The 15,214-nt window shown below is 44.0% G+C and overlaps 6 non-coding genes and 12 pseudogenes across 6 annotated transcripts; all 18 read left to right on the top strand.

The window, feature by feature from the left end:
• Positions 1 to 386: 386 nt before the first annotated feature.
• Positions 387 to 505, top strand: LOC140020102 (5S ribosomal RNA). The gene has a single exon (XR_011824687.1). It is a non-coding gene; the product is annotated as a 5S ribosomal RNA (ribosomal RNA).
• A 411-nt stretch (positions 506 to 916) lies between these two features.
• LOC140018778 (5S ribosomal RNA) lies at positions 917 to 1,034 on the top strand (annotated as a pseudogene).
• A 927-nt stretch (positions 1,035 to 1,961) lies between these two features.
• Positions 1,962 to 2,080, top strand: LOC140020090 (5S ribosomal RNA). The gene has a single exon (XR_011824686.1). It is a non-coding gene; the product is annotated as a 5S ribosomal RNA (ribosomal RNA).
• A 410-nt stretch (positions 2,081 to 2,490) lies between these two features.
• On the top strand, positions 2,491 to 2,608 carry LOC140018777 (5S ribosomal RNA; annotated as a pseudogene).
• Positions 2,609 to 3,535: 927 nt separating this feature from the next.
• On the top strand, positions 3,536 to 3,654 carry LOC140020079 (5S ribosomal RNA). Its single transcript, XR_011824685.1, has one exon. It is a non-coding gene; the product is annotated as a 5S ribosomal RNA (ribosomal RNA).
• Positions 3,655 to 4,065: 411 nt separating this feature from the next.
• On the top strand, positions 4,066 to 4,183 carry LOC140018776 (5S ribosomal RNA; annotated as a pseudogene).
• A 927-nt stretch (positions 4,184 to 5,110) lies between these two features.
• Positions 5,111 to 5,229, top strand: LOC140020067 (5S ribosomal RNA). The gene has a single exon (XR_011824683.1). It is a non-coding gene; the product is annotated as a 5S ribosomal RNA (ribosomal RNA).
• A 411-nt stretch (positions 5,230 to 5,640) lies between these two features.
• On the top strand, positions 5,641 to 5,758 carry LOC140018775 (5S ribosomal RNA; annotated as a pseudogene).
• A 925-nt stretch (positions 5,759 to 6,683) lies between these two features.
• Positions 6,684 to 6,801, top strand: LOC140018774 (5S ribosomal RNA; annotated as a pseudogene).
• Positions 6,802 to 7,727: 926 nt separating this feature from the next.
• On the top strand, positions 7,728 to 7,846 carry LOC140020056 (5S ribosomal RNA). The gene has a single exon (XR_011824682.1). It is a non-coding gene; the product is annotated as a 5S ribosomal RNA (ribosomal RNA).
• A 411-nt stretch (positions 7,847 to 8,257) lies between these two features.
• On the top strand, positions 8,258 to 8,375 carry LOC140018773 (5S ribosomal RNA; annotated as a pseudogene).
• A 925-nt stretch (positions 8,376 to 9,300) lies between these two features.
• Positions 9,301 to 9,418, top strand: LOC140018772 (5S ribosomal RNA; annotated as a pseudogene).
• A 926-nt stretch (positions 9,419 to 10,344) lies between these two features.
• LOC140020044 (5S ribosomal RNA) lies at positions 10,345 to 10,463 on the top strand. Its single transcript, XR_011824681.1, has one exon. It is a non-coding gene; the product is annotated as a 5S ribosomal RNA (ribosomal RNA).
• Positions 10,464 to 10,874: 411 nt separating this feature from the next.
• Positions 10,875 to 10,997, top strand: LOC140020119 (5S ribosomal RNA; annotated as a pseudogene).
• Positions 10,998 to 11,917: 920 nt separating this feature from the next.
• Positions 11,918 to 12,035, top strand: LOC140018771 (5S ribosomal RNA; annotated as a pseudogene).
• A 925-nt stretch (positions 12,036 to 12,960) lies between these two features.
• Positions 12,961 to 13,083, top strand: LOC140020118 (5S ribosomal RNA; annotated as a pseudogene).
• A 920-nt stretch (positions 13,084 to 14,003) lies between these two features.
• Positions 14,004 to 14,121, top strand: LOC140018769 (5S ribosomal RNA; annotated as a pseudogene).
• Positions 14,122 to 15,046: 925 nt separating this feature from the next.
• LOC140020117 (5S ribosomal RNA) lies at positions 15,047 to 15,169 on the top strand (annotated as a pseudogene).
• The last annotated feature ends 45 nt before the right edge of the window (positions 15,170 to 15,214 follow it).

Genomic DNA, 15,214 nt, shown 5'->3' with positions numbered 1-15,214 from the left:
TCCCCTTCGTTCTTTATGCTGTAGTAATTTAGCTCCGTCGGAACGATTGCTTTATATTTTGCTTCTCATCGAAGCATGAAGGCGGATCTGAAGGCGCGAGACAAGTCAGGAACGGTACGGCTGGATCGAAGCCCGGATCGTCGGTCAAAGTTGTCGGCGCAAATGTATAAGCGCAAGCGTGAAGGATCAATTTCAGGATAATTGAGAGTTGCGCGACGAGGGAAAAAAAAATGGTGCAAATCAACAAGAAAAAAATGTAAAAGTAAATAAATAAAAGGATGAGGGGAAATTCTTGAATTGACGCTTAAAATGAATTCGGGTCCAGAAGAGCCACACTGCTTCACAGGACGGGGCAGTTTAAAAGAATAAAGCGAAAGGAACATGGCGGGTGCGATCATACCAGCACTAATGCACCGGATCCCATCAGAACTCCGAAGTTAAGCGTGCTTGGGCGAGAGTAGTACTAGGATGGGTGACCCCCTGGGAAGTCCTCGTGTTGCACCCCTCCCTTTTTTGTTTCGAAATCCAAATTTCCCCTTCGTTCTTTATGCTGTAGTAATTTAGCTCCGTCGGAACGATTGCTTTATATTTTGCTTCTTATCGAAGCATGAAGGCGGATCTGAAGGCGCGAGACAAGTCAGGAACGGTACGGCTGGATCGAAGCCCGGATCGTCGGTCAAAGTTGTCGGCGCAAATGTATAAGCGCAAGCGTGAAGGATCAATTTCAGGATAATTGAGAGTTGTGCGACGAGGGAAAAAAAAGGTGCAAAGCAACAAGAAAAAAATATAAAAGTAAATAAATAAAAGGATGAGAGGAAATTCATGAATTGACGCTTAGAATGAATTCGGGTCCAGAAAAGCCAAACTGCTTCACAGGACGTGGCAGTTTAAATGAATAAAGCGAAAGGAACATGGCGGGTGCGATCATACCAGCACTAATGCACCGGATCCCATCAGAACTCCGAAGTTAAGCGTGCTTGGGCGACAGTAGTACTAGGATGGGTGACCCTAGGCCTGTCAACGGGTCGGGTCTAGACCCGGATCCGGATCGGATCCCTGAAATTTTTTCGGGTATGGGTAGGGATTTAATTCCGTTATCCGGATCCGGATCCGTTTTTTCAAACAAAAAAACGGGTCGGATACGGAATATAGTATTCCGACCCGTATTATACCCGGATCCGGATATAAATGATTTAATAATTTATAAAAAATATATATTATCAATATAATTTGATTAGGATGATGTATTTGAGTAAAATCAATTTGATTTATTTTCTTATTTGGTTTTTTCTTTGCATTAGCTAGAAATTAGTTTACAAATATATCTTTTTCTCTTTTTTGTTAGAAATTATAAATTTTGGCAAATTTGTTCGGGTAGACCCGACCCGGATCCGAGACTCGCCGGGTCCGGATCCGGAACACAGAATAAAAGACCCGTCGGGTAAACGGGTCGGATCCGGGTCCGGGTCCGGAATAATGAATTCCGGCCCGGACCCGGCCCGTTGACACCCCTAGGTGACCCCCTGGGAAATCCTCGTGTTGCACCCCTCCCTTTTTTGTTTCGAAATCCAAATTTCCCCTTCGTTCTTTATGCTGTAGTAATTTAGCTCCGTCGGAACGATTGCTTTATATTTTGCTTCTCATCGAAGCATGAAGGCGGATCTGAAGGCGCGAGACAAGTCAGGAACGGTACGGCTGGATCGAAGCCCGGATCGTCGGTCAAAGTTGTCGGCGCAAATGTATAAGCGCAAGCGTGAAGGATCAATTTCAGGATAATTGAGAGTTGCGCGACGAGGGAAAAAAAAATGGTGCAAATCAACAAGAAAAAAATGTAAAAGTAAATAAATAAAAGGATGAGGGGAAATTCTTGAATTGACGCTTAAAATGAATTCGGGTCCAGAAAAGCCACACTGCTTCACAGGACGGGGCAGTTTAAAAGAATAAAGCGAAAGGAACATGGCGGGTGCGATCATACCAGCACTAATGCACCGGATCCCATCAGAACTCCGAAGTTAAGCGTGCTTGGGCGAGAGTAGTACTAGGATGGGTGACCCCCTGGGAAGTCCTCGTGTTGCACCCCTCCCTTTTTTGTTTCGAAATCCAAATTTCCCCTTCGTTCTTTATGCTGTAGTAATTTAGCTCCGTCGGAACGATTGCTTTATATTTTGCTTCTTATCGAAGCATGAAGGCGGATCTGAAGGCGCGAGACAAGTCAGGAACGGTACGGCTGGATCGAAGCCCGGATCGTCGGTCAAAGTTGTCGGCGCAATGTATAAGCGCAAGCGTGAAGGATCAATTTTAGGATAATTGAGAGTTGTGCGACGAGGGAAAAAAAAGGTGCAAAGCAACAAGAAAAAAATATAAAAGTAAATAAATAAAAGGATGAGAGGAAATTCATGAATTGACGCTTAGAATGAATTCGGGTCCAGAAAAGCCAAACTGCTTCACAGGACGTGGCAGTTTAAAAGAATAAAGCGAAAGGAACATGGCGGGTGCGATCATACCAGCACTAATGCACCGGATCCCATCAGAACTCCGAAGTTAAGCGTGCTTGGGCGACAGTAGTACTAGGATGGGTGACCCTAGGCCTGTCAACGGGTCGGGTCTAGACCCGGATCCGGATCGGATCCCTGAAATTTTTTCGGGTATGGGTAGGGATTTAATTCCGTTATCCGGATCCGAATCCGTTTTTTCAAACAAAAAAACGGGTCGGATACGGAATATAGTATTCCGACCCGTATTATACCCGGATCCGGATATAAATGATTTAATAATTTATAAAAAATATATATTATCAATATAATTTGATTAGGATGATGTATTTGAGTAAAATCAATTTGATTTATTTTCTTATTTGGTTTTTTCTTTGCATTAGCTAGAAATTAGTTTACAAATATATCTTTTTCTCTTTTTTGTTAGAAATTATAAATTTTGGCAAATTTGTTCGGGTAGACCCGACCCGGATCCGAGACTCGCCGGGTCCGGATCCGGAACACAGAATAAAAGACCCGTCGGGTAAACGGGTCGGATCCGGGTCCGGGTCCGGAATAATGAATTCCGGCCCGGACCCGGCCCGTTGACACCCCTAGGTGACCCCCTGGGAAATCCTCGTGTTGCACCCCTCCCTTTTTTGTTTCGAAATCCAAATTTCCCCTTCGTTCTTTATGCTGTAGTAATTTAGCTCCGTCGGAACGATTGCTTTATATTTTGCTTCTCATCGAAGCATGAAGGCGGATCTGAAGGCGCGAGACAAGTCAGGAACGGTACGGCTGGATCGAAGCCCGGATCGTCGGTCAAAGTTGTCGGCGCAAATGTATAAGCGCAAGCGTGAAGGATCAATTTCAGGATAATTGAGAGTTGCGCGACGAGGGAAAAAAAAATGGTGCAAATCAACAAGAAAAAAATGTAAAAGTAAATAAATAAAAGGATGAGGGGAAATTCTTGAATTGACGCTTAAAATGAATTCGGGTCCAGAAAAGCCACACTGCTTCACAGGACGGGGCAGTTTAAAAGAATAAAGCGAAAGGAACATGGCGGGTGCGATCATACCAGCACTAATGCACCGGATCCCATCAGAACTCCGAAGTTAAGCGTGCTTGGGCGAGAGTAGTACTAGGATGGGTGACCCCCTGGGAAGTCCTCGTGTTGCACCCCTCCCTTTTTTGTTTCGAAATCCAAATTTCCCCTTCGTTCTTTATGCTGTAGTAATTTAGTTCCGTCGGAACGATTGCTTTATATTTTGCTTCTTATCGAAGCATGAAGGCGGATCTGAAGGCGCGAGACAAGTCAGGAACGGTACGGCTGGATCGAAGCCCGGATCGTCGGTCAAAGTTGTCGGCGCAAATGTATAAGCGCAAGCGTGAAGGATCAATTTCAGGATAATTGAGAGTTGTGCGACGAGGGAAAAAAAAGGTGCAAAGCAACAAGAAAAAAATATAAAAGTAAATAAATAAAAGGATGAGAGGAAATTCTTGAATTGACGCTTAGAATGAATTCGGGTCCAGAAAAGCCAAACTGCTTCACAGGACGTGGCAGTTTAAATGAATAAAGCGAAAGGAACATGGCGGGTGCGATCATACCAGCACTAATGCACCGGATCCCATCAGAACTCCGAAGTTAAGCGTGCTTGGGCGACAGTAGTACTAGGATGGGTGACCCTAGGCCTGTCAACGGGTCGGGTCTAGACCCGGATCCGGATCGGATCCATGAAATTTTTTCGGGTATGGGTAGGGATTTAATTCCGTTATCCGGATCCGGATCCGTTTTTTCAAACAAAAAAACGGGTCGGATACGGAATATAGTATTCCGACCCGTATTATACCCGGATCCGGATATAAATGATTTAATAATTTATAAAAAATATATATTATCAATATAATTTGATTAGGATGATGTATTTGAGTAAAATCAATTTGATTTATTTTCTTATTTGGTTTTTTCTTTGCATTAGTTAGAAATTAGTTTACAAATATATCTTTTTCTCTTTTTTGTTAGAAATTATAAATTTTGGCAAATTTGTTCGGGTAGACCCGACCCGGATCCGAGACTCGCCGGGTCCGGATCCGGAACACAGAATAAAAGACCCGTCGGGTAAACGGGTCGGATCCGGGTCCGGGTCCGGAATAATGAATTCTGGCCCGGACCCGGCCCGTTGACACCCCTAGGTGACCCCCTGGGAAATCCTCGTGTTGCACCCCTCCCTTTTTTGTTTCGAAATCCAAATTTCCCCTTCGTTCTTTATGCTGTAGTAATTTAGCTCCGTCGGAACGATTGCTTTATATTTTGCTTCTCATCGAAGCATGAAGGCGGATCTGAAGGCGCGAGACAAGTCAGGAACGGTACGGCTGGATCGAAGCCCGGATCGTCGGTCAAAGTTGTCGGCGCAAATGTATAAGCGCAAGCGTGAAGGATCAATTTCAGGATAATTGAGAGTTGCGCGACGAGGGAAAAAAAAATGGTGCAAATCAACAAGAAAAAAATGTAAAAGTAAATAAATAAAAGGATGAGGGGAAATTCTTGAATTGACGCTTAAAATGAATTCGGGTCCAGAAAAGCCACACTGCTTCACAGGACGGGGCAGTTTAAAAGAATAAAGCGAAAGGAACATGGCGGGTGCGATCATACCAGCACTAATGCACCGGATCCCATCAGAACTCCGAAGTTAAGCGTGCTTGGGCGAGAGTAGTACTAGGATGGGTGACCCCCTGGGAAGTCCTCGTGTTGCACCCCTCCCTTTTTTGTTTCGAAATCCAAATTTCCCCTTCGTTCTTTATGCTGTAGTAATTTAGCTCCGTCGGAACGATTGCTTTATATTTTGCTTCTTATCGAAGCATGAAGGCGGATCTGAAGGCGCGAGACAAGTCAGGAACGGTACGGCTGGATCGAAGCCCGGATCGTCGGTCAAAGTTGTCGGCGCAAATGTATAAGCGCAAGCGTGAAGGATCAATTTTAGGATAATTGAGAGTTGTGCGACGAGGGAAAAAAAAGGTGCAAAGCAACAAGAAAAAAATATAAAAGTAAATAAATAAAAGGATGAGAGGAAATTCATGAATTGACGCTTAGAATGAATTCGGGTCCAGAAAAGCCAAACTGCTTCACAGGACGTGGCAGTTTAAAAGAATAAAGCGAAAGGAACATGGCGGGTGCGATCATACCAGCACTAATGCACCGGATCCCATCAGAACTCCGAAGTTAAGCGTGCTTGGGCGACAGTAGTACTAGGATGGGTGACCCTAGGCCTGTCAACGGGTCGGGTCTAGACCCGGATCCGGATCGGATCCCTGAAATTTTTTCGGGTATGGGTAGGGATTTAATTCCGTTATCCGGATCCGAATCCGTTTTTTCAAACAAAAAAACGGGTCGGATACGGAATATAGTATTCCGACCCGTATTATACCCGGATCCGGATATAAATGATTTAATAATTTATAAAAAATATATATTATCAATATAATTTGATTAGGATGATGTATTTGAGTAAAATCAATTTGATTTATTTTCTTATTTGGTTTTTTCTTTGCATTAGCTAGAAATTAGTTTACAAATATATCTTTTTCTCTTTTTTGTTAGAAATTATAAATTTTGGCAAATTTGTTCGGGTAGACCCGACCCGGATCCGAGACTCGCCGGGTCCGGATCCGGAACACAGAATAAAAGACCCGTCGGGTAAACGGGTCGGATCCGGGTCCGGGTCCGGAATAATGAATTCCGGCCCGGACCCGGCCCGTTGACACCCCTAGGTGACCCCCTGGGAAATCCTCGTGTTGCACCCCTCCCTTTTTTGTTTCGAAATCCAAATTTCCCCTTCGTTCTTTATGCTGTAGTAATTTAGCTCCGTCGGAACGATTGCTTTATATTTTGCTTCTCATCGAAGCATGAAGGCGGATCTGAAGGCGCGAGACAAGTCAGGAACGGTACGGCTGGATCGAAGCCCGGATCGTCGGTCAAAGTTGTCGGCGCAAATGTATAAGCGCAAGCGTGAAGGATCAATTTCAGGATAATTGAGAGTTGTGCGACGAGGGAAAAAAAAGGTGCAAAGCAACAAGAAAAAAATATAAAAGTAAATAAATAAAAGGATGAGAGGAAATTCATGAATTGACGCTTAGAATGAATTCGGGTCCAGAAAAGCCAAACTGCTTCACAGGACGTGGCAGTTTAAAAGAATAAAGCGAAAGGAACATGGCGGGTGCGATCATACCAGCACTAATGCACCGGATCCCATCAGAACTCCGAAGTTAAGCGTGCTTGGGCGACAGTAGTACTAGGATGGGTGACCCTAGGCCTGTCAACGGGTCGGGTCTAGACCCGGATCCGGATCGGATCCCTGAAATTTTTTCGGGTATGGGTAGGGATTTAATTCCGTTATCCGGATCCGGATCCGTTTTTTCAAACAAAAAATCGGGTCGGATACGGAATATAATATTCCGACCCGTATTAGACCCAGATCCGGATATAAATGATTTAATAATTTATAAAAAATATATATTATCAATATAATTTGATTAGGATGATGTATTTGAGTAAAATCAATTTGATTTATTTTCTTATTTGGTTTTTCTTTGCATTAGTTAGAAATTAGTTTACAAATATATCTTTTTCTCTTTTTTGTTAGAAATTATAAATTTTGGCAAATTTGTTCGGGTAGACCCGACCCGGATCCGAGACTCGCCGGGTCCGGATCCGGAACACCGAATAAAAGACCCGTCGGGTAAACGGGTCGGATCCGGGTCCGGGTCCGGAATAATGAATTCCGGCCCGGACCCGGCCCGTTGACACCCCTAGGTGACCCCCTGGGAAATCCTCGTGTTGCACCCCTCCCTTTTTTGTTTCGAAATCCAAATTTCCCCTTCGTTCTTTATGCTGTAGTAATTTAGCTCCGTCGGAACGATTGCTTTATATTTTGCTTCTCATCGAAGCATGAAGGCGGATCTGAAGGCGCGAGACAAGTCAGGAACGGTACGGCTGGATCGAAGCCCGGATCGTCGGTCAAAGTTGTCGGCGCAAATGTATAAGCGCAAGCGTGAAGGATCAATTTCAGGATAATTGAGAGTTGCGCGACGAGGGAAAAAAAAATGGTGCAAATCAACAAGAAAAAAATGTAAAAGTAAATAAATAAAAGGATGAGGGGAAATTCTTGAATTGACGCTTAAAATGAATTCGGGTCCAGAAAAGCCACACTGCTTCACAGGACGGGGCAGTTTAAAAGAATAAAGCGAAAGGAACATGGCGGGTGCGATCATACCAGCACTAATGCACCGGATCCCATCAGAACTCCGAAGTTAAGCGTGCTTGGGCGAGAGTAGTACTAGGATGGGTGACCCCCTGGGAAGTCCTCGTGTTGCACCCCTCCCTTTTTTGTTTCGAAATCCAAATTTCCCCTTCGTTCTTTATGCTGTAGTAATTTAGCTCCGTCGGAACGATTGCTTTATATTTTGCTTCTTATCGAAGCATGAAGGCGGATCTGAAGGCGCGAGACAAGTCAGGAACGGTACGGCTGGATCGAAGCCCGGATCGTCGGTCAAAGTTGTCGGCGCAAATGTATAAGCGCAAGCGTGAAGGATCAATTTTAGGATAATTGAGAGTTGTGCGACGAGGGAAAAAAAAGGTGCAAAGCAACAAGAAAAAAATATAAAAGTAAATAAATAAAAGGATGAGAGGAAATTCATGAATTGACGCTTAGAATGAATTCGGGTCCAGAAAAGCCAAACTGCTTCACAGGACGTGGCAGTTTAAAAGAATAAAGCGAAAGGAACATGGCGGGTGCGATCATACCAGCACTAATGCACCGGATCCCATCAGAACTCCGAAGTTAAGCGTGCTTGGGCGACAGTAGTACTAGGATGGGTGACCCTAGGCCTGTCAACGGGTCGGGTCTAGACCCGGATCCGGATCGGATCCCTGAAATTTTTTCGGGTATGGGTAGGGATTTAATTCCGTTATCCGGATCCGAATCCGTTTTTTCAAACAAAAAAACGGGTCGGATACGGAATATAGTATTCCGACCCGTATTATACCCGGATCCGGATATAAATGATTTAATAATTTATAAAAAATATATATTATCAATATAATTTGATTAGGATGATGTATTTGAGTAAAATCAATTTGATTTATTTTCTTATTTGGTTTTTTCTTTGCATTAGCTAGAAATTTGTTTACAAATATATCTTTTTCTCTTTTTTGTTAGAAATTATAAATTTTGGCAAATTTGTTCGGGTAGACCCGACCCGGATTCGAGACTCGCCGGGTCCGGATCCGGAACACAGAATAAAAGACCCGTCGGGTAAACGGGTCGGATCCGGGTCCGGGTCCGGAATAATGAATTCCGGCCCGGACCCGGCCCGTTGACACCCCTAGGTGACCCCCTGGGAAATCCTCGTGTTGCACCCCTCCCTTTTTTGTTTCGAAATCCAAATTTCCCCTTCGTTCTTTATGCTGTAGTAATTTAGCTTCGTCGGAACGATTGCTTTATATTTTGCTTCTCATCGAAGCATGAAGGCGGATCTGAAGGCGCGAGACAAGTCAGGAACGGTACGGCTGGATCGAAGCCCGGATCGTCGGTCAAAGTTGTCGGCGCAAATGTATAAGCGCAAGCGTGAAGGATCAATTTCAGGATAATTGAGAGTTGTGCGACGAGGGAAAAAAAAGGTGCAAAGCAACAAGAAAAAAATATAAAAGTAAATAAATAAAAGGATGAGAGGAAATTCATGAATTGACGCTTAGAATGAATTCGGGTCCAGAAAAGCCAAACTGCTTCACAGGACGTGGCAGTTTAAAAGAATAAAGCGAAAGGAACATGGCGGGTGCGATCATACCAGCACTAATGCACCGGATCCCATCAGAACTCCGAAGTTAAGCGTGCTTGGGCGACAGTAGTACTAGGATGGGTGACCCTAGGCCTGTCAACGGGTCGGGTCTAGACCCGGATCCGGATCGGATCCCTGAAATTTTTTTGGGTATGGGTAGGGATTTAATTCCGTTATCCGGATCCGGATCCGTTTTTTCAAACAAAAAATCGGGTCGGATACGGAATATAATATTCCGACCCGTATTAGACCCAGATCCGGATATAAATGATTTAATAATTTATAAAAAATATATATTATCAATATAATTTGATTAGGATGATGTATTTGAGTAAAATCAATTTGATTTATTTTCTTATTTGGTTTTTCTTTGCATTAGTTAGAAATTAGTTTACAAATATATCTTTTTCTCTTTTTTGTTAGAAATTATAAATTTTGGCAAATTTGTTCGGGTAGACCCGATCCGGATCCGAGACTCGCCGGGTCCGGATCCGGAACACCGAATAAAAGACCCGTCGGGTAAACGGGTCGGATCCGGGTCCGGGTCCGGAATAATGAATTCCGCCCCGGACCCGGCCCGTTGACACCCCTAGGTGACCCCCTGGGAAATCCTCGTGTTGCACCCCTCCCTTTTTTGTTTCGAAATCCAAATTTCCCCTTCGTTCTTTATGCTGTAGTAATTTAGCTCCGTCGGAACGATTGCTTTATATTTTGCTTCTCATCGAAGCATGAAGGCGGATCTGAAGGCGCGAGACAAGTCAGGAACGGTACGGCTGGATCGAAGCCCGGATCGTCGGTCAAAGTTGTCGGCGCAAATGTATAAGCGCAAGCGTGAAGGATCAATTTCAGGATAATTGAGAGTTGCGCGACGAGGGAAAAAAAAATGGTGCAAATCAACAAGAAAAAAATGTAAAAGTAAATAAATAAAAGGATGAGGGGAAATTCTTGAATTGACGCTTAAAATGAATTCGGGTCCAGAAAAGCCACACTGCTTCACAGGACGGGGCAGTTTAAAAGAATAAAGCGAAAGGAACATGGCGGGTGCGATCATACCAGCACTAATGCACCGGATCCCATCAGAACTCCGAAGTTAAGCGTGCTTGGGCGAGAGTAGTACTAGGATGGGTGACCCCCTGGGAAGTCCTCGTGTTGCACCCCTCCCTTTTTTGTTTCGAAATCCAAATTTCCCCTTCGTTCTTTATGCTGTAGTAATTTAGCTCCGTCGGAACGATTGCTTTACATTTTGCTTCTTATCGAAGCATGAAGGCGGATCTGAAGGCGCGAGACAAGTCAGGAACGGTACGGCTGGATCGAAGCCCGGATCGTCGGTCAATGTTGTCGGCGCAAATGTATAAGCGCAAGCGTGAAGGATCAATTTCAGGATAATTGAGAGTTGTGCGACGAGTGAAAAAAAAGGTGCAAAGCAACAAGAAAAAAATATAAAAGTAAATAAATAAAAGGATGAGAGGAAATTCATGAATTGACGCTTAGAATGAATTCGGGTCCAGAAAAGCCAAACTGCTTCACAGGACGTGGCAGTTTAAAAGAATAAAGCGAAAGGAACATGGCGGGTGCGATCATACCAGCACTAATGCACCGGATCCCATCAGAACTCCGAAGTTAAGCGTGCTTGGGCGACAGTAGTACTAGGATGGGTGACCCTAGGCCTGTCAACGGGACGGGTCTAGACCCGGATCCGGATCGGATCCCTGAAATTTTTTCGGGTATGGGTAGGGATTTAATTCCGTTATCCGTATCCGGATCCGTTTTTTCAAACAAAAAAACGGGTCGGATACGGAATATAGTATTCCGACCCGTATTAGACCCGGATCCGGATATAAATGATTTAATAATTTATAAAAAATATATATTATCAATATAATTTGATTAGGATGATGTATTTGAGTAAAATCAATTTGATTTATTTTCTTATTTGGTTTTTTCTTTGCATTAGCTAGAAATTTGTTTACAAATATATCTTTTTCTCTTTTTTGTTAGAAATTATAAATTTTGGCAAATTTGTTCGGGTAGACCCGACCCGGATCCGAGACTCGCCGGGTCCGGATCCGGAACACAGAATAAAAGACCCGTCGGGTAAACGGGTCGGATCCGGGTCCGGGTCCGGAATAATGAATTCCGGCCCGGACCCGGCCCGTTGACACCCCTAGGTGACCCCCTGGGAAATCCTCGTGTTGCACCCCTCCCTTTTTTGTTTCGAAATCCAAATTTCCCCTTCGTTCTTTATGCTGTAGTAATTTAGCTCCGTCGGAACGATTGCTTTATATTTTGCTTCTCATCGAAGCATGAAGGCGGATCTGAAGGCGCGAGACAAGTCAGGAACGGTACGGCTGGATCGAAGCCCGGATCGTCGGTCAAAGTTGTCGGCGCAAATGTATAAGCGCAAGCGTGAAGGATCAATTTCAGGATAATTGAGAGTTGTGCGACGAGAGAAAAAAAAGGTGCAAAGCAACAAGAAAAAAATATAAAAGTAAATAAATAAAAGGATGTGAGGAAATTCATGAATTGACGCTTAGAATGAATTCGGGTCCAGAAAAGCCAAACTGCTTCACAGGACGTGGCAGTTTAAAAGAATAAAGCGAAAGGAACATGGCGGGTGCGATCATACCAGCACTAATGCACCGGATCCCATCAGAACTCCGAAGTTAAGCGTGCTTGGGCGACAGTAGTACTAGGATGGGTGACCCTAGGCCTGTCAACGGGTCGGGTCTAGACCCGGATCCGGATCGGATCCCTGAAATTTTTTCGGGTATGGGTAGGGATTTAATTCCGTTATCCGGATCCGAATCCGTTTTTTCAAACAAAAAAACGGGTCGGATACGGAATATAGTATTCCGACCCGTATTATACCCGGATCCGGATATAAATGATTTAATAATTTATAAAAAATATATATTATCAATATAATTTGATTAGGATGATGTATTTGAGTAAAATCAATTTGATTTATTTTCTTATTTGGTTTTTTCTTTGCATTAGCTAGAAATTAGTTTACAAATATATCTTTTTCTCTTTTTTGTTAGAAATTATAAATTTTGGCAAATTTGTTCGGGTAGACCCGACCCGGATCCGAGACTCGCCGGGTCCGGATCCGGAACACAGAATAAAAGACCCGTCGGGTAAACGGGTCGGATCCGGGTCCGGGTCCGGAATAATGAATTCCGGCCCGGACCCGGCCCGTTGACACCCCTAGGTGACCCCCTGGGAAATCCTCGTGTTGCACCCCTCCCTTTTTTGTTTCGAAATCCAAATTTCCCCTTCGTTCTTTATGCTGTAGTAATTTAGCTCCGTCGGAACGATTGCTTTATATTTTGCTTCTCATCGAAGCATGAAGGCGGATCTGAAGGCGCGAGACAAGTCAGGAACGGTACGGCTGGATCGAAGCCCGGATCGTCGGTCAAAGTTGTCGGCGCAAATGTATAAGCGCAAGCGTGAAGGATCAATTTCAGGATAATTGAGAGTTGTGCGACGAGGGAAAAAAAAGGTGCAAAGCAACAAGAAAAAAATATAAAAGTAAATAAATAAAAGGATGAGAGGAAATTCATGAATTGACGCTTAGAATGAATTCGGGTCCAGAAAAGCCAAACTGCTTCACAGGACGTGGCAGTTTAAAAGAATAAAGCGAAAGGAACATGGCGGGTGCGATCATACCAGCACTAATGCACCGGATCCCATCAGAACTCCGAAGTTAAGCGTGCTTGGGCGACAGTAGTACTAGGATGGGTGACCCTAGGCCTGTCAACGGGACGGGTCTAGACCCGGATCCGGATCGGATCCCTGAAATTTTTTCGGGTATGGGTAGGGATTTAATTCCGTTATCCGTATCCGGATCCGTTTTTTCAAACAAAAAAACGGGTCGGATACGGAATATAGTATTCCGACCCGTATTAGACCCGGATCCGGATATAAATGATTTAATAATTTATAAAAAATATATATTATCAATATAATTTGATTAGGATGATGTATTTGAGTAAAATCAATTTGATTTATTTTCTTATTTGGTTTTTTCTTTGCATTAGCTAGAAATTTGTTTACAAATATATCTTTTTCTCTTTTTTGTTAGAAATTATAAATTTTGGCAAATTTGTTCGGGTAGACCCGACCCGGATCCGAGACTCGCCGGGTCCGGATCCGGAACACAGAATAAAAGACCCGTCGGGTAAACGGGTCGGATCCGGGTCCGGGTCCGGAATAATGAATTCCGGCCCGGACCCGGCCCGTTGACACCCCTAGGTGACCCCCTGGGAAATCCTCGTGTTGCACCCCTCCCTTTTTTGTTTCGAAATCCAAATTTCCCCTTCGTTCTTTATGCTGTAGTAATTTAGCTCCGTCGGAACGATTGCTTTATATTTTGCTTCTCATCGAAGCATGAAGGCGGATCTGAAGGCGCGAGACAAGTCAGGAACGGTACGGCTGGATCGAAGCCCGGATCGTCGGTCAAAGTTGTCGGCGCAAATGTATAAGCGCAAGCGTGAAGGATCAATTTCAGGATAATTGAGAGTTGTGCGACGAGAGAAAAAAAAGGTGCAAAGCAACAAGAAAAAAATATAAAAGTAAATAAATAAAAGGATGTGAGGAAATTCATGAATTGACGCTTAGAATGAATTCGGGTCCAGAAAAGCCAAACTGCTTCACAGGACGTGGCAGTTTAAAAGAATAAAGCGAAAGGAACATGGCGGGTGCGATCATACCAGCACTAATGCACCGGATCCCATCAGAACTCCGAAGTTAAGCGTGCTTGGGCGACAGTAGTACTAGGATGGGTGACCCTAGGCCTGTCAACGGGTCGGGTCTAGACCCGGATCCGGATCGGATCCCTGAAATTTTTTCGGGTATGGGTAGGGATTTAATTCCGTTATCCGGATCCGAATCCGTTTTTTCAAACAAAAAAACGGGTCGGATACGGAATATAGTATTCCGACCCGTATTATACCCGGATCCGGATATAAATGATTTAATAATTTATAAAAAATATATATTATCAATATAATTTGATTAGGATGATGTATTTGAGTAAAATCAATTTGATTTATTTTCTTATTTGGTTTTTTCTTTGCATTAGCTAGAAATTAGTTTACAAATATATCTTTTTCTCTTTTTTGTTAGAAATTATAAATTTTGGCAAATTTGTTCGGGTAGACCCGACCCGGATCCGAGACTCGCCGGGTCCGGATCCGGAACACAGAATAAAAGACCCGTCGGGTAAACGGGTCGGATCCGGGTCCGGGTCCGGAATAATGAATTCCGGCCCGGACCCGGCCCGTTGACACCCCTAGGTGACCCCCTGGGAAATCCTCGTGTTGCACCCCTCCCTTTTTTGTTTCGAAATCCAAATTTCCCCTTCGTTCTTTATGCTGTAGTAATTTAGCTCCGTCGGAACGATTGCTTTATATTTTGCTTCTCATCGAAGCATGAAGGCGGATCTGAAGGCGCGAGACAAGTCAGGAACGGTACGGCTGGATCGAAGCCCGGATCGTCGGTCAAAGTTGTCGGCGCAAATGTATAAGCGCAAGCGTGAAGGATCAATTTCAGGATAATTGAGAGTTGTGCGACGAGGGAAAAAAAAGGTGCAAAGCAACAAGAAAAAAATATAAAAGTAAATAAATAAAAGGATGAGAGGAAATTCATGAATTGACGCTTAGAATGAATTCGGGTCCAGAAAAGCCAAACTGCTTCACAGGACGTGGCAGTTTAAAAGAATAAAGCGAAAGGAACATGGCGGGTGCGATCATACCAGCACTAATGCACCGGATCCCATCAGAACTCCGAAGTTAAGCGTGCTTGGGCGACAGTAGTACTAGGATGGGTGACCCTAGGCCTGTCAACGGGACGGGTCTAGACCCGGATCCGGATCGGATCCCTGAAATTTTTTCGGGTATGGGTAGGGA

The sequence above is a fragment of the Coffea arabica genome, chromosome 11c, assembly GCF_036785885.1.
Source record: "Coffea arabica cultivar ET-39 chromosome 11c, Coffea Arabica ET-39 HiFi, whole genome shotgun sequence".
NCBI classification, from domain to species: Eukaryota; Viridiplantae; Streptophyta; class Magnoliopsida; order Gentianales; family Rubiaceae; genus Coffea; species Coffea arabica.
This window is presented reverse-complemented; position numbering and strand designations above follow the sequence as displayed.